This window comes from Zootoca vivipara, chromosome 10 (genome assembly GCF_963506605.1).
Source record: "Zootoca vivipara chromosome 10, rZooViv1.1, whole genome shotgun sequence".
Classification (NCBI taxonomy): domain Eukaryota; kingdom Metazoa; phylum Chordata; class Lepidosauria; order Squamata; family Lacertidae; genus Zootoca; species Zootoca vivipara.
Window position 1 is genome coordinate 231,451 of NC_083285.1, and position 20,842 is coordinate 252,292.

General features: G+C 45.1%; 1 protein-coding gene across 13 annotated transcripts in view; it reads right to left on the reverse strand.

Annotated features, from left to right (window-relative positions):
- The window catches only part of PPFIBP1 (PPFIA binding protein 1), a 149,493-nt gene that overhangs the window by 110,531 nt on the left and 18,120 nt on the right, over positions 1–20,842 (reverse strand). The window contains exon 2 of one of the 13 annotated variants that reach the window (XM_060279450.1): positions 5,831–5,870. The exons of the other annotated variants lie outside the window; for them this stretch is intronic. The gene's annotated coding sequence lies outside the window, so the exon portion shown is untranslated. The remainder of the gene's footprint in view (positions 1–5,830; positions 5,871–20,842) is intronic. 13 annotated transcript variants of the gene reach the window in all.

Consider the following 20,842-nt stretch of genomic DNA (forward strand, 5'->3'; position numbering starts at 1 on the left):
TGTTCGCATTGCCAGTGGAGGGATGGTGAGTTAAAGTGCCCCCCCAGCTGAGAGAGCCCTGCCCCCACTCCTGTTTGCACACAAGTAGGATGGGGCTATTCAGCTGGGGAGTGCAAAGCCTCCACGTCCCAGCTGAGAGATCCCAGACTCCACTTGCACATGAGTAGGAGAAGGATCGTGGTTGCTCAGCTGGGGAGCCCGAAGCCCGCCCTTCCCAGCTGAGAGAGCCCCGGCCCTGCCTGGGAGGGTGAGCTGCCCTTTCCTCCCAGAAAGGCAGAGCCCACTCTCCCGGTGGAAGGCAGCCAGGCAGTGTAGGGGCTATTTGATGGTGCTGGCAGGCACAGCGCTCACCAGCAGCCTCCAGCAGCCCCTTTCCGCAAGGCTTTGCACCCTGCAGACTTTGCCCAGCAGGGTGGACGGCATCATCCTCCCTAGGCTGAACAACCCCCCACCGGAGGAAAGAGACAACGCACATGCATGGGCAAAGGCAAAAGCAGTCAAATGCATGGAGCCTGACAGGTTCCGTGTGCTTGGCTACTGCCGCTTCGCCCATCTTCGGGGAGTGGGGGGGCAAGCCTGCCCCCCACGCCAGCGAAGGCAGAGGGAGCTTGGCCAAGGACCTTGCTTCTCCAGCGCAAGTGACAGGGGACTCGGGGCTCATTCAGCTGGGGGCAAGAGCTCTCTCACTCCCAGCAGAGCCTGGCCCAAGGGGCCTTGGGGCTCGTTCAGCTGGGGGCAGAAGCCTTTCTGCCCCCCCCCTGGCTGAGCAGCAGACACTGGGGTGAAAGCGCCTCAACTCCCACGACGAGAGCTGCAGCAGTTTCACCCGGCATCTTGCCGGCTGGGGCCTATGCAGCTTTTCTCAACATCACGGTATATCGCCAAACCGCAATGTTTGGCTAGTGATAAAGTGTGATGTTGAAACCCCAACATCGTCCAGCCCTCTACACATGACCAAGGCACCTTTTCGTCACCTTTATAAAAATAGTTGTTGACATGATGCAGCAGTTGCGACTAACCAATCTTGTTTATACAGAGTGTGCAAAACCACATCTTACTTAATAGATGTGGATTGAGCCAAGCTGGCAGTGAATCCAATTGGACCATAAACTTAACTGGACCATGAATCCAAAACACCCTAAAAAGATGGCTGCATCAGGCCCACATCAAGCGTTCGAGTATGCCCTAAGGGAAGCTTCCCGTGTTACTATTTCAAGACACAGAGGCCCTCCTTTCAGAATGATAAACATAGGCAACTAATCCAAGAGTGACATACGAACAGTAGTGTTGCATCAGACCACAGCATTCTGGTTATAGTTGCATGCTGCTTTGTAGAGTATTTTGTAAGAGTTGCATGCTGGAACTATGCCAAACTTCCTTCTTACTAAATAGGAGTGCCTTCATTGCCACTGATTTTTTGCCACAGTTCAGAATTATTTGGAAATAAGGCTTTGGGGATTTGTCCCGTGTCTAGAGCTTTATTTTCTCATTTCTATATAGAAAGGCCATGAAACACTCCCACTTGCAGCCAAACTGAAATCTCTGCAGAACCCAAGTTAAAAGGAATATGTTTTAAGTTTAAACACAGCAAAGTTATGAAGAAATGGTTGGTGAAGGAAAAGTGGCTTCAAAAATTCTCAGTTGCTGGATAAGGTTCTTCCATAATAAAAACAAACACTCCTACCCATTACTATGCATAGTAATCTTATGGTAGAAATATGCCAGCTTTTAGAACCTAAATCAACAACTACATTTTTTCTAGTTACAGGTAGGTAGCCGTGTTGGTCTGAGTCGAAGCAAAATAAAAAAATTCCTTCAGTAGCACCTTAAAGACCAACTAAGTTTATATTTTGGTATGAGCTTTCGTGTGCATGCACACTTCTTCAGATACACTAGAAACAGAAGAAACACTAGAAACCCTATATATAGGGTCTGACACTTCTGTTTCTAGTGTATCTGAAGAAGTGTGCATGCACACGAAAGCTCATACCAAAATATAAACTTAGTTGGTCTTTAAGGTGCTACTGAAGGAATTTTTTTACATTTTTTCTGATAAGCAAACAGCAGGACTGTGGTTGTACAATGGTATCTCTGGTTACAAACTTAATTCGTTCCGGAGGTCCGTTCTTAACCTGAAACTGTTCTTAACCTGAGGCACCACTTTAGCTAATGGGACCTCCTTCTGCCGCTGCGCCGCTGGCACGCAATTCCTGTTCTGATCCTGAAGCAAAGTTCTTAACCCGAGGTACTACTTCAGGGTTAGTGGAGTCGGTAACCCGAAGTGTTTGTAACCTGAGGTGTTTGTAACCCGAGGCAGCACTGTATACTGTGTTTGCCTATATACATGCAATGCCTAAGAGTGTGAAGTGGGAAAGATCAGGATCAAACCTCTGCTTCAGAACTGCAATCACTAGGGAGCCTTACGAAGGCAAGCCAATGTTCTCTGGGCCGCAATGCAAATGGTGTTGATCCCACGTTACAGAGTTGTAAAGATGACAGAGATAAATGGGTATACAGTGGTGCCTCGCTTAACGAATGCCCTGCTTAACGAAATTTCTGCTTAACGAAAGGATTTTTCGAGCGGAGGTTGCCTCGCTAGACGAATGCATTTTACGAAAAATTCATCTAGCGAATCGTGGTTTCCCATAGGAATGCATTGAAATTCAATTAATGCGTTCCTATGGGCAAAAAAAGTCGAAAAAATTCAGTGCATTCCTATGGGATTCGCTAGACGAATTTTTCGCTATAAGAAAAGACCCGTGGAACGAATTAATTTCGTCTAGCGAGGCACCACTGTACAGTATGCTGAACATACATGAAGTGCTGTATAAACGCAAAGCATTATCATAACAAATTTGTGTGTACCTATCTCCTGTTTCCACACAGGCTGGGCCTTTACCTATGGCTGCTGTGGGATTGTCAAAGCATGAACTTTCACATCCTGAGTATTTATCAAGGGGAACCGTGAGTAACAGAGCAATCCAGGGCTTCCACTCTGCTTGAAAAGCTAAAACAAAAACGGGGGGGGGGGGTAATTTTTGTTTAAGTGCTATTCTTCATTATCTAAATTATGGGACATTCCAATGACATAAAAATACAACCAGCTCAATAGACTCACTTCTGATTATGCATGTACAGAATTGTGCTGCTGGCCTGAACACAACCCTCTATGTCTGCTAAAAGATATGGGTGGCCAAAGCTGTACTTCAGTCCTCGTTGGCACAAGGATCTGAGCGGCGAGAGTATCTGACAGACAACTCAAGTTAGATTTGCCTTCCTTCCCTTCAAATAAATCTATTCCAAGCACACAGTTGTGTGCGGCTGCTTGTAAAAGGATGCATATTAATAATACCACATGAAAAAGGCTAGAAATACATTTTCGAAGACTGCCTGAATAGAACCTTTTTCCAGAATCCATTTAAATGGATCATAATCTGCTGCTCTCATTCTCTTCAGAAAGGCAGGAGGTCAAGCTTGCACATTTCTAGACTTGCATGCTCTATCCAGTAATGGTAGCTGTAGGAGGCCAGCTTTTTTGGCACATAAAGATGAGAGAAGCAGGCTACAACCCTGGTTCCTACACTGCCCATTCACCTCACAATCCACCGAGTCAAGAGGAACAAGGACTGGATCCAACGGGGTTTGGATGGGGAAGATTCGAGGTTCAGAATTCTCAATCCACTGTGAAGCAAACAGGGAAAACTGGACACACCACTGCCTACGAGACAAACCTCACAAGGTTTTGTGAGCATAATGGAACAATGATAGAATGGGACACTCGGGTTAGAGCAAGGCATTGTTCGAAACTCATATATAGAAGCTACTGTAATTGCCATATGGCACCTTAAACCTGGGTTGCGGCCGCAACAAGAGAATGACTAGGAACCAATTCCCACCCACACACAAGTTGTTGTTGTTGTTGTTGTTAGTCATTTCATTTCTATTCCACATTACATTTTAAAGAAAAAAATCTCAAAGTAGTTTACAACACATTAAAACATAAAATAAAACAATGGATAATAAAATAAATTCAAGCTTTAAGAAAAAAAATTCAAATATTTCTCTAAGTGACATTTTGCTTTCCCATATTTATTTACCTCCTTAATTTATATAGCTGCCCAATAGCAGACGTACTCTAGGAAGCCAGTGGGGTGTAGTGGTGAGAGTGTCAGACTAGGACCTGAGAGATGAGGGTTCAAATCCCCCCTCAGTCATGAAGTCCACTGGGTGACCTTGGACTCAGTCACAGCCTCTTAACCTCCCTCACAGGGTCATGGATTAACTGAGAAGTGGCGTGAACCATCCACCATCCATAAACAGGGGCGTAGCCAGGATCAAAACTAGGGGGGGGGGCAAGCCATAGTCGTTCAGGGGCGGGGCCACAAAGTGGGCACGTGGGCGGGGCTACAGGGCCAGCTGGCCTGACGACATCATGGTGATGGCGGCGGCAGTGGCAGCGGCCACCTTGTGCTTCTGGGGCTGGCAGCGGCGGCGGCTACCCTGCTTGGCTGGAGAGGACAGGAGGGTCGGGCAGGCGAGAGGGGGTGACAGGGTGGGCGAGGGCGAGGCAAGGAACGGCCGCAGTCACGACGGCTCCGAGGCGTTGCTGCAAATCAGCATAATATTTCAACCATGTTGTGGGTTCAAGCCCCACCTTAGGAAAAAATTCCTGCATTGCAGGGGGTTGGACTAGATGACCCTTGTGGTCCTTTCCGACTACAATTCTATGATTCTATTGATATATTGCCATAGGATATGCATCATTCTGCTTTCTTGAATTGTCCTACTCCTAGGCATAGCAGCCAACTCCTAGAGGCCTAGGTACCTCTCCCCTCCCCCCCCCAATTACTAGTAAATACCGTATTTGAAAGAGTCATCCCCCCCATGTTGATGGGCTTTCTATGTGGGGCTTATCTGCCTCCCCCCGTATTTTATTAAGGATGGAAGAGGGAGGGAAGGAAGAAATAGAGAGAGGGATAACTCATATTTGTGGGTGCCTCTGGGTGACGCTGTGATGCTGGAACTCTGCAGCAAGAGGACGGGAGGGTCGGGCAGGCGAGAGGGGGTGGCAGGGCGGGTGAGGGCAAGGGAAGGCACGGCCGCAGTCACGACGGCTCCGAGGCGTTGCTGCATATCAGCATATTTCAACCATGCCGTGGGTTCAAGCCCCACCTTGGGGGAAAAATCCTGCATTGCAGGGGGTTGGACTAGATGACCCTTGTGGTCCCTTCCAACTACAATTCCATGATTCTATTGATATATTACCATAGCATATGCATCATTCTGCTTTCTTGAATTGTCCTACTCCTAGGCATAGCAGCCAACTCCTAGAGGCCTAGGTGCCTCTCCCCCCCCCAATTACTCGTAAATACCGTATTTGAAAGAGTCACCCCCCCATTTTGATGGGCTTTCTATGTGGGGCTTATCTGCCCCCCCCAGTATTTTATTAAGGATGGAAGAGGGAGGGAGGGAAGGAAGAATAGAGAGAGGGATACCTCATATTTGTGGGTGCCTCTGGGTGATGCTATGATGCTGGAACTCTGCAGCAAGAGGACGGGAGGGTCGGGCAGGGGAGAGGGGGTGGCAGGGCGGGAGAGGGTGAGGCAAGACAGGGCTGCAGTCACGATGGCTCCGAGGCGTTGCTGCATAATATGCATTGCAGGGGGTTGGACTAGATGACCCTTGTGGTCCCTTCCGACTACAATTCTATGATTCTATTGATATATTGCCATAGCATATGCATCATTCAGCTTTCTTGAATTGTCCTCAATTTTATTGAGGATGGAAGAGGGAGGAAAGGAAGGAAGAAATAGAGAGAGGGATAACTCACATTTGTGGGTGCCTCTGGGTGACGCTGTGATGATAGGACTCTGCAGCAAGAGGAAGGTACAGGAGCCTTGTAAGCAGCTTTCTCTCTGCTTGATTTACAGCAGGCACGTCCAACAGGTAGATTGTGATCTACCAGTAGATCACTGGATGTCTGTGGTAGATCACTGCTAGATCACTGGCACCCCTAAAAAAAGCTCACCCAAAATTTTCCTCCTCCCTAAAGCTGAACTATGACCTGAAGCCCTAAACAAAAATGGGCCTCCCTCCCTTCCTCCTAAAAGAAGCTCAACAAGTTTGACCTAAACCCCCCAAAACAGGGCTTCCCTTCCTTAAAAAAACTCAACAGCTTTGACCTGAACCCCCCCAAAGGGGGTAGATCACTCCCAGTTTTTAACTCTGTGAGTAGATCAGAGTCTCTTGGGAGGTGGCCACCCCTGATTTACAGTATACAGATGCAGGAGGAGGGGCAGACTGGAATACCACTGCTTTTTATAAACATCACTGTGTCTATCAAAGCTATAGCCCCCCCCTTTCTTATTCACTTCCTTTTAGCCTTGCAGGGCCACCTTAGTCAAATTGAATCCTCTGCACCCTCATTAAATTGCCAATAGAACTGTTAATGTGATCCCTGAATGCTCATTAACATCTCCCACTGAAGAACAATAGGGTGAATAGGGTGAACCTTTCCTGAAGGGATATTCTGCTACATTGTCTTAACTGCTTAAGTACCGATAGCCACTTTGCTTTATTTATTTGATGTGTTTTTGTTACAGCTGTGTTCCCGCCCCCCCCCAGCAAGTGGAGAGCTGCTCATGCTAAAGCAAAGCCCTTTCCACTTCAGTTTTTGGAGGGGGAAAGTGCTGGTTATGGTCTGTAAAATACAATAATTTTTTGCTTCTAGGGGGGGCAGCTGCCCCTCCTGCCCCCCCTGTCTACGCCCATGGAGATAAATGCACTAAATAAGTGGAAGGACACATTTTTCTTGCCATAAGATTTGACTGCTTGTACAAGGCTTGGAAATTTGACAGGAAGCTTCCTGTGGCCCCATGTATCCCTTGGGTACAGTGTAAAAGAAGTCTAAGGTTATGAGCCAAATAATAATTAAGGCTAGCTCTTTGTACTTAAAATCCTTTTGAAATAAACAGGAGCTTCAAACACGGATTTTTACATGTCGGACAAGCCCATGAATAAAGCAAGTATTTGGTGAACATCCCAAAGACATCTCACCATGAATCATATCCCAACATGAACACAGTTACAGTACATGCTTGGTGTGAATTCAGGAAAATCAAGCCATGGTTGCTAGGTGAGAGTCCTTGGCATTCAGTGGACATATGTTGCAAAGAACAAGGGAGACCTGTTGCATTCTTAAGAGGAATTATGGTGACAAACACAACAATTAACAAGATGTCCTTGGTCTGAGCCAGCAGCACTTACGCTCTTAAGGGAATTGCCAAGGAGACACCAACTGAACACAAAAATCTAGGATTGTGGAGCTACCCCACCATATTAGCCATTAGGCACCAAGTGTGAACATAGCAAAGCAGGACATAAAAAGAGGATGAGCAAACACACAAATATATTTCGCAGGCAGGAACTATGGGAGTGGCATGATGCATTATTTTTAAACACCAAAGGTCAGGAGAAATGCAAGAGCTCTCTCTGTCAGATAAAAGGGCCTAAATTGGCTCTGTATGTTTCCTTAGTCCCCTTGAATAGCCAATAGATCACATCACTTCATCTTCCAGTCCAGCTGAGGTCAAGCCACATTTAATTCATTATTTTGTGACTGCAGCAGAAGGTGGTTGAAAAGCATTCCTTATTTCAATTCAAGGTATGTTTTTCTTCTAAAGTATCAAGCTTTTAATGAAGTAAGCAAATTGTTCCCCTCCCCTAGTCTGCGCTCTCAAAGGCAAGGAAAAACAAACAAAAAACAGGAAGACTACAAATAGCAGAATATTGGGAGGGAGGATTATATTCTAAGTTATAAAGGAAACATTTTCAAGTAATAAAGGAAACACCAAGCACTGCAGTTTCTATTTACTGCGGTCCAATGTGGATATTAAAGGAAAGCCACATGAATCCCATTACTTTTAGACCATTTATAATGACTTACTGCTTGAACTTTTGACTAGTTTGATAGTTCCAATAAATCGTAAGGATGCTCAAAGAGAGTTCCTCTAAGGGAAAGAAATCACCTAAATGGATTTCCTGAGAGGGCTGCACAAATACCAGTCTTGCTACTAGCCTTTGGGGGAGAAACCAAAGCTTAGAAGCTGGAAACCTCTCCCCCCTGGAGCGTGTGCAATCTAACTTTCTTAGAGCTCTCCTACATGTCCCCAGATGCATCTCAAACGCATGGGTTAGACTAGAAACGGGGATGATGAGAGTGGAGGCTTTCATCTGCCTATCATCAATTTACAAATGGCTGACACTAAATCTGCTCCCTGGAGGAATAGCTCCATTGATCATCTGCAATCAGTTCCAGTCAGGCTGGCTGATAGCAGTCCTGAATACTCTCCAGAAAATGGGCTTTGCTCCCCAAGCCCTCTTAAGTATGGGGTTGAGCCAAGCAAAAGCCACGGACAGACAAAGAATCATAGACATTGAGAGACAACAGGACTACTCAAGATGCCCCGAATACAAAATTGGAGAAACTGAGAAAGATATAGCTGCTCCAGCAGCTTACCTCTCCTTTCTTTTAACCAAGAACGCAAGAAGGGCTTTCACACTTGCCAGAAGCTCGGCCCTGCCCATGCCTGTCCTGGAAGGATCTTACAAAAAAGTCCCATATGCTCAAAGACTCTGAGCCTGCTCATTGGGGGAAATAGGTAGCCGAGAGCACCTTTTCTTTAGATGTCCCTTCTATGAAGAGGCACGCAGCGAGACCTTGGATTCCATACTGGAGAGGTTAGTCGACACCCCGGAAAAGCAGATATACGACATGCTCCTGTTAGGCAAAGACCAGAAGACAACCCAGACGGTCGCCAGATTCTGTGTCCAGATCTGCAGACAGAGACCTTCCCCTGAGACAAACCAGTTCGTTTGAAAGTCCCTAATTCTGGTTCCCCGAGCGACCCAGGGCCAGTTCTCTGCGGCAGCTTTTCTGCAGTTTTAAGTATTTTTAAGCTCATTGCATTTATAAATATTAATTTTATTGTTGTGTAAAGTTTTTATATATGTTTTGTACTTTGGGATTGTTCTCCCAATTGTCTTTTCAAAAGCTGGTCTTCGGCCGTAATAACTTATTCCATACCAGTCTTGCTCTGCATCATGTAGCCAAAAGATTCCGTATTTTCTAGGGTGCACACTCCATTCACACAGGGAAATGAAGCAGCCTAATAAGCCAGCCAGCATTTTGTGTGCATTGGTCATGCACACAATAATCTATGTCCAAGAAGCCGCTGCCATGAAGCAGAGCCCAGGAGTGTCTTTGCAGCAGAGCCCCTGCTACTTCTAACCCCAGGTTCAGCCTTCCTCATCTCTATATATGACTGGCTTAAGACTCTGAAGAGCCATTGCCTGACATAAGACAATTCTGGCAGCTTCCTATGTTCCCATCATAAAAATAGTTCCTCTAACGTAGATAGGTGTTGACGCTGACGGCAAAAGCAAGGAAGACCCACTGACTCTTGTCCAAACCTCACTGGAAGAGGAACAAATATCAGTTAAGTGGCAAGCCCATACATCTCTCCCAGCAAACAGTCTGTGCAATTAACAAGCCAAAAACTATGACAAAAATGCTAGCAGGTGACAGCTTGCTGTGTTTGCAGACCAGAATGTTTCACCATCTGTGGTGAGGGGGGGGGGCGGGGAAATTTTTCAAGCCTGTGGGCAGCAGCTACTCTGAACGCAGGCAGCACAGCCCCACCAAGACAAATTCCCACATTCTTTTTTATTACATTTGTTGTTGTTGTTGTTTAGTCGTGTCCGACTCTTCGTGACCCCATGGACCATAGCACGCCAGGCACTCCTGTCTTCCACTGCCTCCCGCAGTTTGGACAAACTCATGTTCGTAGCTTCGAGAACACTGTCCAACCATCTCCTCCTCTGCCGTCCCCTTCTCCTAGTGCCCTCCATCTTTCCCAACATCAGGGTCTTTTCCAGGGAGTCTTCTCTTCTCATGAGGTGGCCAAAGTATTGGAGCCTCAGCTTCACGATCTGTCCTTCCAGTGAGCACTCAGGGCTGATTTCCTTAAGAATGGATAGGTTTGATCTTCTTGCAGTCCATGGGACTCTCCAGAGTTTCCTCCAGCATCATAATTCAAAAGCATCAATTCTTCGGCGATCAGCCTTCTTTATGGTCCAGCTCTCACTTCCATACATCACCACTGGGAAAACCATAGCTTTAACTATACGGACCTTTGTCGGCAAGGTGATTACATTTATATGCCACCTTTCCTTCAAAGTGGTGTACGTGGCTCTCCCCTGCCCACTTTATCCTCCCCACAACCTTGTGAGATACAATAGGTGACGCTGAAAGATTGTGACTGGCCCAAGCTGACAAATTCACCTTCCTGACCGCCATACTGGCCTTCCCTGCCTTTGCAGTGTTTCCAATGCTATGTTTCCATTGGCAATTTAACTGTAGGCGAGCAGGAGGCAAAAAAAGAGCAGAGCAAAACAATTTTTGAGCAGGAGATCTGAGCTCAGGCAGGCTGGAGAGGAAGCAGGTAAGCCAGGAGCCAAGGGAAGAGGCGAAGGAGGGAGAGTTTTGAAAGAAGCTTAAGAAGAAGATGTCTTGTTCAACATCTTTATCAATGACTCGGATGATGGGCTTGAGGGCATCCTGATCAAGTTTGCAGATGACACCAAATTGGGTGGGGTGGCTAATACCCCAGAGGACAGGATCACACTTCAGAATGACCTTAACAGATTAGACAACTGGGCCAAAGCAAACAAGATGAATTTTAACAAGGAGAAATGTAAAGTACTACACTTGGGCAAAAAAAATGAAAGGCACAAATACAGGATGGGAGACACCTGGCTTGAGAGCAGTACATGTGAAAAGGATCTAGGAGTCTTGGTAGACCACAAACTTGACATGAGTCAGCAGTGTGATGCAGCAGCTAAAAAGCCAATGCAATTCTGGGCTGCATCAATAGGAGTATAGCATCTAGATCAAGGGAAGTAATAGTACCACTGTATTCTGCTCTGGTCAGACCTCACCTGGAGTACTGTGTCCAGTTCTGGGCACCACAGTTCAAGAAGGATACTGACAAGCTGGAACGTGTCCAGAAGAGGGCAACCATAATGGTCAAAGGCCTGGAAGCGAGGCCTTATGAGGAACGGCTTAGGGAGCTGGGTATGTTTAGCCTGGAGAAGAGAAGGTTAAGGGGTGATATGATAACCATGTTCAAATATATAAAAGGATGTCATATAGAGGAGGGAGAAAGGTTGTTTTCTGCTGCTCCAGAGAAGCGGACACAGAGCAACGGATTCAAACTACAAGAAAGAAAATTCCACCTAAACATTAGGAAGAACTTCCTGACAGTAAGAGCTGTTCGGCAGTGGAATTTGCTGCCAAGGAGTGTGGTGGAGTCTCCTTCTTTGGAGGTCTTTAAGCAGAGGCTTGACAGCCATCTGTCAGGAATGCTTTGATGGTGTTTCCTGCTTGGCAGGGGGTTGGACTGGATGGCCCTTGTGGTCTCTTCCAACTCTATGATTCTATGATTCTATGATACTTAGCAGATTACTACTACTGGCTAAGTCATCAATATGAGAGAAACACAGCAGGAGAAAATATAGCATGAGGTTCAGAATGATTGCTTCAATCCTCCAGATCTAGAACCAAGCTTTGTAAATTGCTGCCTGTTCTCTGTTCTCTGATATTTTACCACTCCCACTCCCTTGTCGTGGCTTGCATGTTCCTATGACCCTTGTGAGCGAAGCTATCGGGAATCTCATACTCCCAGCAGGGTCACCCAAGGTGATAAGGTCAAAGGGAAGGAGCTAGACAAAGAATGATCCAAGAAGTCCTCAATGGCAGAACAGGCAGATGATAACAAGCGGTATGTTACAATGGCTGTGAAGGCAGATGAAGGCTGCAGCTGATAGCAATCTACCAGTTTGTCATGACTACTTCATGCCATCGGAACAGAGCCCTACTGTGAAAACTGTGCATTGGTCAGCGTGCCCTGATCTACACACATAAAACAAATTCATGCACAGGCATCTTCCAAAAACCCAACCCAAACCCCAAAAGTCCCATGGCGATCAGCAAATGTAAAAGACAATTTAACTTTGGAACATGGAATATACGGACTTTGTCAGAGAACACAGACAGCGAGCATCCTGAACGCAGAACTGCCATCATTGCAAGACAGCTGCAGCACTTTAACATCGATATTGCAGCGCTTCAAGAGACTCAAAAGAGCAGGCAAGGGACAACTGAAGGAAGGAAAAGGAGGCTACACATTTTTCGGGAAAGGTCTATCTGAACAAGAACATCGAATAAATTGGGTAGGCTTCGCTATCAAAAATGACCTTGTAAAGCTCCTTTCAGAAGTCCCTACTGGCATTAATGAGTGACTCTCAACCCTTCAAATAAAACTCACCAAAAACCAACAGGCTACTATTATAAGCGCTTATGCACCAACACTGGATGCCATTGAAGACATTAAAGGAAAAAAATTACTCTCAGCTGGAGGCACCTATCAGAGGCACCTAAGGAAGATAAAATTATCCTCCTGGGTGATTTAATGCAAGAGTCGGGCAAGATTTTGATCTATGGCCTGGGACTATTGGGAAAGAAGGAGTTGGCAACAGCAACCAGAACGGAATCTTACTTTTGACAATATGTGCCAGCGCACAACCTTGTTATTACCAATACACTCTTTCGACAGAAAATAAATTTAAAACTTCATGGAGGCATCCTCAGTCAAACCACTGGCACCTCTTAGACCAGGCATCCCCAAACTGCGGCCCTCCAGATGTTTTGGCCTACAACTCCCATGATCCCTAGCTAACAGGACCAGTGATCAGGGATTATGGGAATTGTAGTCCAAAACATCTGGAGGGCCTAAGTTTGGGAATGCCTGTCTTAGACTATGTTATTGTCCGTGCTAAAGGTCGCCGTGATGTGCTCCTTACCAGAGCTATGACGAGCGCCGACGACTGCTGGACAGATCACCGACTAATACGCTCCATGATGGCTATCAAGATTATACCTCAACGCAGGCTTCAAGGAAGGAAACAGAGGTGCAAAATGAACACTCAAGCCCTTCAAGATCGCATTAAGCGGGATTGTTTCCAAACGACTCTTAACGACTCTTTCAGAATTCCCTGACATCGAGGAACACTGGACCAAGCTAAAAATATCCATTATTGCAGCTTGTGAACAAACTATTGGATACAAAACGAAGAAACACCAGGACTGGTTGGATGAGAGTGACAGTGAGATTGAACGCATGATTGACAAGAAAAGGAAGGCCTTTCAGATCTGGCAAAGAGATAGAAACTGTGCCACTAAGGGAAAAAACCCTATGCCAACGCTAAGGCTGAGATTCAAAGAAGAACCAGTGAACTAAAAAACACCTGGTGGATAAAAAAAGCTCAAGATATCCAGCACTTAGCCAACACTCATGATGCACAGAGTTTCTTTCCACAAAGACCATCTATGGGCCAAGAAATCATGGCATATGCCCCCTATGCTCAGCAGACGGACGGTATCACACTTCTAAAAGATAAAGCTATTGCACTGCACTGGAAAGAACATTACCAACATCTCCTTAACCGCAACTCCCCCATAGCTGCTGAGGTCCTCTCACAAATTCCGCAAAAACAAGTTAGAGATGAGCTTGCAGTATCTCTAAATCTGGGAGAGATGTGTACAGCCATTAACCAAATGAAAAACAACAAAGCCAGTGGACCTGATGGGATAGCTGCCGAAATCTTCAAAGTGTGCAGAATTGAACTTGCCCAACTTCAAAGTGTGCAGAACAACTTCACAAGCTCATTGAAAAAATCTGGGAGAGAGAAGAAATCCCAGCATACTTAAAGATGCCAAAATTATCAATCTCTTTAAAAAAAAGGTAACAGAACTGATTGTGGAAACTATCAAGGCATCTCTTTATTAGCTGCGGCCAGCAAAATTCTTGCGAGGATCTTAGCAAACCGTCTCGTAACAATATCTGAGGTGACCCTTCCTGAATCCCAAAATGGTTTTCAGCCATCTAGGGGGACAGTGGACATGATTTTCACCGCTCAACAGCTTCAAGAAAAATGCAGAGAACAAAACCAACTCCTGTATATGGCGTTTATTGACCTGACTAAGGCTTTAGACACTGTAAATCGTAATGCCCTGTGGACTGTCCTCCTGAAAATTGGCTGCCCACATAAATTTGTAAACATCATTCAGCTCCTCCATAATAATATGACAGCAACAATTGCAGATAAAAATGGCTCTCAAAGTGAACCATTCACAGTGGAATCAGTTGTTAAACAGGGTTGTGTTATTGCCCCAACTCTATTCATTATTTTCATTGCCATGATCCTACACTTTGTCGACGGGAAACTCCCCACCAGAGTAGAAATCATATATCGAACAGATGGAAAGCTCTTCAATCTGAGCAGGCTGAAAGCAAAGAGTAAGGTTACCGTAACTTCCGTCATAAAGCTTCAGTATGCTGATGACAATGTAGTTTGCGCACACTCAGAGGATGACCTCCAAACCATCCTAAATATCTTTGCAGAAGCTTATGAAAAGCTCGGCCTATCACTCAACATCCAAAAAACCAAAGTGCTGCACCAACAAGTACAAAATAACCCCTCTGCAGCGCCACAAATCCAACTCAGTGGTGTAACGTTGGAAAATGTTGATCACTTCTCCTACCTAGGCAGTTACCTTTCCACAAGGGCCAACATTGATGCTGAAATCCAGCATCGTCTGAGCTCTGTGAGTGTGGCTTTCTCCCAATTGAAGTGCAGACTGTATGAGGACCGGGAAATTCACAGGGAAACCAAAATGCTTGTTTACAAAGCTATTGTACTACCAACCTTACTATATGCTTGTGAAACAAGACAAACAAAGCCTACATACCGGTATATGAAAATCTAAAATGAGAATCAAAATCTCACAGGGAGACTTCAAACATTATAATTCACGCATATCTTTAGAATGTTTTGTGTTTATACCACCTCCCCCCCCCACTCACACAAAATAAAAAATACAAAGTGCAAATGACATTTAACTAATCATTTGTGGGATTGGCTGTGGTACCCGGTCAAGGGCACCAGCGTTTCCTGCTGTGTAATGTGTCTAACGGCCCTCCAATGGCCATTCAAACAGTGAAAATGGAGACACGGGCAAAAGAGAAAATAATTGGAGTCAGAATTTTAAATTAGAGATGAAGCAATGCAAATTTAACTCCAGAATCAAAACCTGAAATGTTCCCAAGGGCCATTTCTCTCAATATATATGAGAGAAGAAGAAAAGCCTGCATTGCTTTGATTGCTAGCTACAACCTACTCACTCGTCTTGCAATAATCCCACAGACTTCAAATAGTCTGCTTTGGAAAAGCAGTTAGTGGATGGCAGCCAAAAGCAATGCTATTGCAGTTATTTTGGAATAACAATATTTACCCTGGTAAATACTTGAGGCAAGCTATGTGGGTTAAGCCCATTTTTATTTGTTCTAAAAGGTAAACACTTACTAAAAAAAATACCGTACCTTAAACGCAGGTGGCGCTGTGGGTTAAACCACTGAGCTTAGGGCTTGCTGATCAGAAGGTCGGCGGTTCGAATCCCTGTGACGGGGTGAGCTCCCGTTGCTCGGTCCCTGCTCCTGCCAACCTAGCAGTTTGAAAGCACGTCAAAGTGCAAGTAGATAAATAGGGACCGCTCCGGCGGAAAGGTAAACGGCATTTCCATGTGCTGCTCTGGTTTTGCCAGAAGTGGCTTTGTCATGCTGGCCACATGACCTGGAAGCTGTACGCCGGCTCCCTCGGCCAATAATGCGAGATGAGCGCGCAACCCCAGAGTCGGTCACGGCTGGACCTAATGGTCAGGGGTCCCTTTACCTTTACCTTAAACAGGGATGAAGGGCAAATCTAAGTTGCTTAGGACACAACCTCTGTCCATCCACAAAGTAGCTGCTAGTTTTCTATGGTGTTGCCAAAAAGCGGGTGACATTGTTTAACTACCAGAAAAACAAAACGGAATCATTGCATAACATGCCGAGTAATATCTGTATACACCTTCAGGGATTTCCTATAAAAGACATCTTGTTTGGACTACATTGTCCTTTCACATTTTATCATGATTCATTGTACTGTTAATTCAAACAGAAAGTTTATGATCACCAAACAGAGCTGTCTCTCCGCTCTCACTACAACCATACAGTACACAAAGGAAATGTTTGCAATAGACATCTATGCAGGAGACAGGCTTTACTTAGGACTATTTCGCTCCTATCCCATTTGCACATAAAGAAACAGATACCTGGAGAAAGAGGAGTATGGTTATATTAGCCCAAGATTTTTATGGGTGTAATACAGATACCATTTTGTACGCCCATCATTTGGAATGCTATGCCAAGCATTAACAATGCAGTTGCTTTGGGTTTTGACATTATTTTGAAAATGTTTTTTTTTGGAGACAGGTTTGATGAAAAGAAATTTAACGGATACGTGTGTGGTGAAAATTCCACTGTTCCCTTGTTTAAAAAAAACACCCATGTGCTCAGTGACAAGACCACATGATTCAGCTCCACAAGATCACAGGTTCTCTTCCCACCCTTTCCCTGTTAAACTGCAAACAAACATGCTAAGATGGGGCTCAAGAGCCACAGAATTCTATTCAGCAACTGATCTCTATGAACTATTGCTCAGTGAGCTTTAAAAGTATAGTTGGCGCACTGTGAAGTAATTGCAAACAACCCGCCAGAGCAATTCCCTAAAGCCTAAAAGGCTAAATTAACTGAAGGATTCCTGTGAAGCATCCCAGTGTCTCTAGGCTGCTTCTTGTTGTATAAGCTTTGCCTCGTGATCCTGGCTGCTAGCAGATGGCCCCCAAAACTTCTCCAGTATCATGCTGTCAATTAAACAGTTTCACTAGTTACATTTACAAGCCAGTTTTCAGTGGTAGGGGGGAAAGATATGTCAAATCCTCTCTTAATGCTGATGCCCCTTGACAGAATCATTACAGATGGTTTGTTTTTCCCAATTTTCTGCATGCCCTTGTAACTTACTACACAAAACTTGCTTTTATTCACACAGTGGTCAGCTCATGGCATATATCTGCTTGTTTTTCTTACAAGTCAATGCAAGCCAAAGTGTCTGTTAAATTATTGAAAGGCCTGGTCACACATCGTATTAAACCACAGTTCAAAACAAACAACAGTTTAAGGTGGACGTGCAAGCAGTTCAAATGTTCTCTGCTCCTCTCCCACTCCAAGAATCAAGCCATAATCTGGTTTATGACAAACCATGAGTGGTAACTAAGGTTTGTTCTTGGTTTACAGCTAATGGTTTGTTTGGAGAGACACGAGTCCAGATTCAGACATTATGGCCAACCAGAATATGGCTTCTTTCCTGGCAACAGCAGGACTGGTGGAGCGACTAGGCAAGACAGCATTGCAGTAGCAGTATGTGCATTGAGTTAAACCATACTTTGCTTTTAGCAAAGTGATGTTTAATGTGATGCGCAAACTGATCCAGCATGTAAGAGACTAGTCTGGTTCAGATCTCATCTCTATAATGATCACACTTAGGAGGAAACCCCCCTCTCTCAACTGCACATCTGTACTATGGGATTAACATTGACCTACCTTGCAGGGTTGTTGTGAGGATAACTGAGATAAGGTACATGAAGGACTGACGACCAACAATGGTGCAGATTCAATTATCAGCACAGATATTGTACCTCCATTGCCTCAGCCAATTATCTCAAACCAAACTGAATTTCCATCAGAGAAAAATATTTATTAGTGGCCAGACGCACAATGTTGGATGTTTGAAAATGCATGTGCTACGAAAAGCAAAGGACAGCACCTGAATTTAGACGTTATAATATACTAGTATCATGAAGCCCGTTAAATTAACGGGAGCTAGAACAGACCTGTTGCTCTAGCAACCTCGGGGACATGCGCAGAGCTGACATTGCTCGCCCGTCGCCACTTGTAACGGCCGCTGCCGCTTAGAAGTAAACGGCCTCGCGAGTGCGCCTGCGTAGAGGCAGAGTGTGCGCGCTCGCGAGCATGGGGCTATCTCGCGCATCCTCTGGATTCTCTCGCGAGAGTGGCCCAAACGCCGAAAAACTGAGCTCCCTTACGCGCTGGCCAACGCGCTCTGTCTCTGCGCTTCAAGTCCCAACGGCTGTCCGTGGGGCACATGCGCAGTAGCGCAATCCCACGGACACAGGGACTGGACGCAGAGACACTTGGACTTTATTATAGAGGATACTAGTAAGAGTGTGGTTCTTTCTCTGCCCTTCACTCTTAAAAGCATAGGTAACATGGTAACTTGGTTAGCTAGGGCTTTTCCCAGACTACAGTATATGATAAAGATGCAAGATCTTCTGCCCTGCTTTTCAAGCTGCAAAGATGTCCAGAAGCCAAAGCCGTGTGTGCAGACTGGCAAATCAGGCATATGTGCTTTGGCAGACTTGCAGGCAAAGCTGCTATAAATACCATGCTTTGGGCTACCGATTTATGCTGTTGAACTTTCATTTAGTATTTGCACTGATCATTAACAACCTCCACCCATAAAATCATTTTTTTAAAAATACAGCTGAACAAATACTGCCCTCAAGTAGAACTGTGCTACCCAAATGAAGGACTGTAATTTCCTGTGAGTAAATGAAGACAAACTGTCGCTCAAGTGGATTTTCCTTTAGTTATGGTCCATTTCACAGCTGTTGTAATGCCCAACAGCTGAAATGTTTAAATCTGGTTTTTATATTAGCAGCACTCAGTCAGAGTTGTTTTGAGACACACGTGTGAGTGGTTTGCTCTCAGGGGGATCTCATCACAATAAAAGTAATTGCAAGAATCTTTCTTATTTCTACACCAGGCAAGCAGTTTCAAGCTAACCATAATTGCCTTTCATTTCAACCAGTCTCAGCTTTAAATGAGTAACTCAGAATTAGATCTGTTGTACAAATTAAACACTACCAAGATTCGCTGTTTGGACGGGAATAACGGGAACTGTTTGGACGGGAATAATGCAATCAGCCTGAAGCAAAACTGGCAGGATTACTATATATGCACTCCAAGGCATAAAGGAGTTTGAAGGTCCAGCTTTACTCAGAACAGCAGTCTATCGGGGTAAGTGACCAACAGTCATTCTTTTGACTATTCAAACACACTTTTTCATACAAAAAAAAAGAAAAAGAAAATTGTTTGCAAAAGTTAATGTTTTCAGGACTGAGAAAAAAACAGTAAATCATCTGTAAGTCTGTACAAATGAAGCAGTTTCAAATATGGTTGTATTTCTAAACTACAATTATAGACTTTGTTATACTCCTATTTTAAAAGGCACAATACACGTCCATATATATTGGGTGGTATTCAACTAAGCTTTACTCAGAGTAGCCCCAGTGAAATTAATGAACATGACTATGCTAGGTCCATTAATTTCAAGAAGTCTCCTCTGAGTAAAACTTAGTTGAATACCACCCCCTATGTTCTGCTGTGGTCATCTTGATAACTCTATGCTGTATCAAGTACTTATGGTCTGCATAACAAATAAAGTTGAAAATATGGGGCTAAAGTACATAGGACAAGATTCTCAATTTATTGCATACCCATTTTCTGAGGTCCACAATGCCTCTCGCTATATTCATCATGCAACAGTCCTACCCGCCACTGGATCTTCTCTCCTGACTCTGGCATTGCATGTCAGAGTCACTCCAAGGGCTTCTGAAGTACCAAGTGACAAGCATATATTTGCCCCAGCCCTCTTCTCAAGCACAGATGTGGGGAGGGGTCATTCCAGCAGTTGCGCTGTGTTTGAAGGGCCTTCAATCTGCAGGGATGATCTACCACTCCCATCCCCAACTATACTTAAGAAGAGAACAGAGATGGTTCTTTTCTGTGCTGTGCTGTTTTGAGGTGCCACAAGCAGGGCCAGCTCAGGACATTTTGGCATTTGAGGCAAACCACAAAACGGTGCATGCACAACCCCGACAGGGAAGAAGGGGGGGGTGAAGCTCTACATCAGGAACAAGGAGCAGAATGAAAATCTACACACAATGAGTTCCTTGGAGCAGTGTTAGAAACTGGAATAGGAATGCTAGGAGCCATGTGGATCCTGGGACCTAGGTTGTGGGCACCAAAACAAAATGGTTTTGTTGTTGTTGTTGTTGTTTTGCTCCCCCGCTACCAGACCACGTAGCAAAAAAATAAAAAATGCTGCTGGGTGAATCAGGGGGTCTGAAGGGTACCGCTCTACCCCACCAAGCACCTGATTCACCAGGCACGCAGCAGCAAAAAAAAAATTCCCTGCTGGGTGATTCACGGGGGTCTGCAGGGTAGTAAAATAGTTGATTTGCCTGACAGCAGCAAAAAAACAAATACTACTAGGCGAATCATCTGTTTTGCAGCGTAGTGCGGTGGCAAAAGACAAGTCTGCCCTGCCCAGTGCTACCCAGCAGACCCCCTGAATCCCCTGGCCAGGCAGGTGGAGATGCTAGGAGCCAAAGATAGCACCTGGACATCTCCATCCAGTTGCAAAAGGCTGATGGCCAATCGCAAAATGCGACTGGTGCCAGCTAATTTTGAACAGGGCCTTGGAGGCTGGACTTGCTGCCCCTCTGTATACTGCCACCCAAGGCAGTCACCTCACCTTGCCTCATGGAAGGGCCGGCCCTGGCCCCAAGCCCCTTGAAAGTGCAGAGGTTTGCTTTTCCAAATAAAAATATTTTTAAAGCATTCATCTCACAACAATCCCCACAGAAGAGCAAAAAGCAATTGAATTATCTCTGTTGTACGAAGCTGCTTAAAGTAAGGGGTTTACAAAACCATTCTTGGAAATAGAAGCCAATTGTATCAACTCTTATCTCAAGGATAAGCCC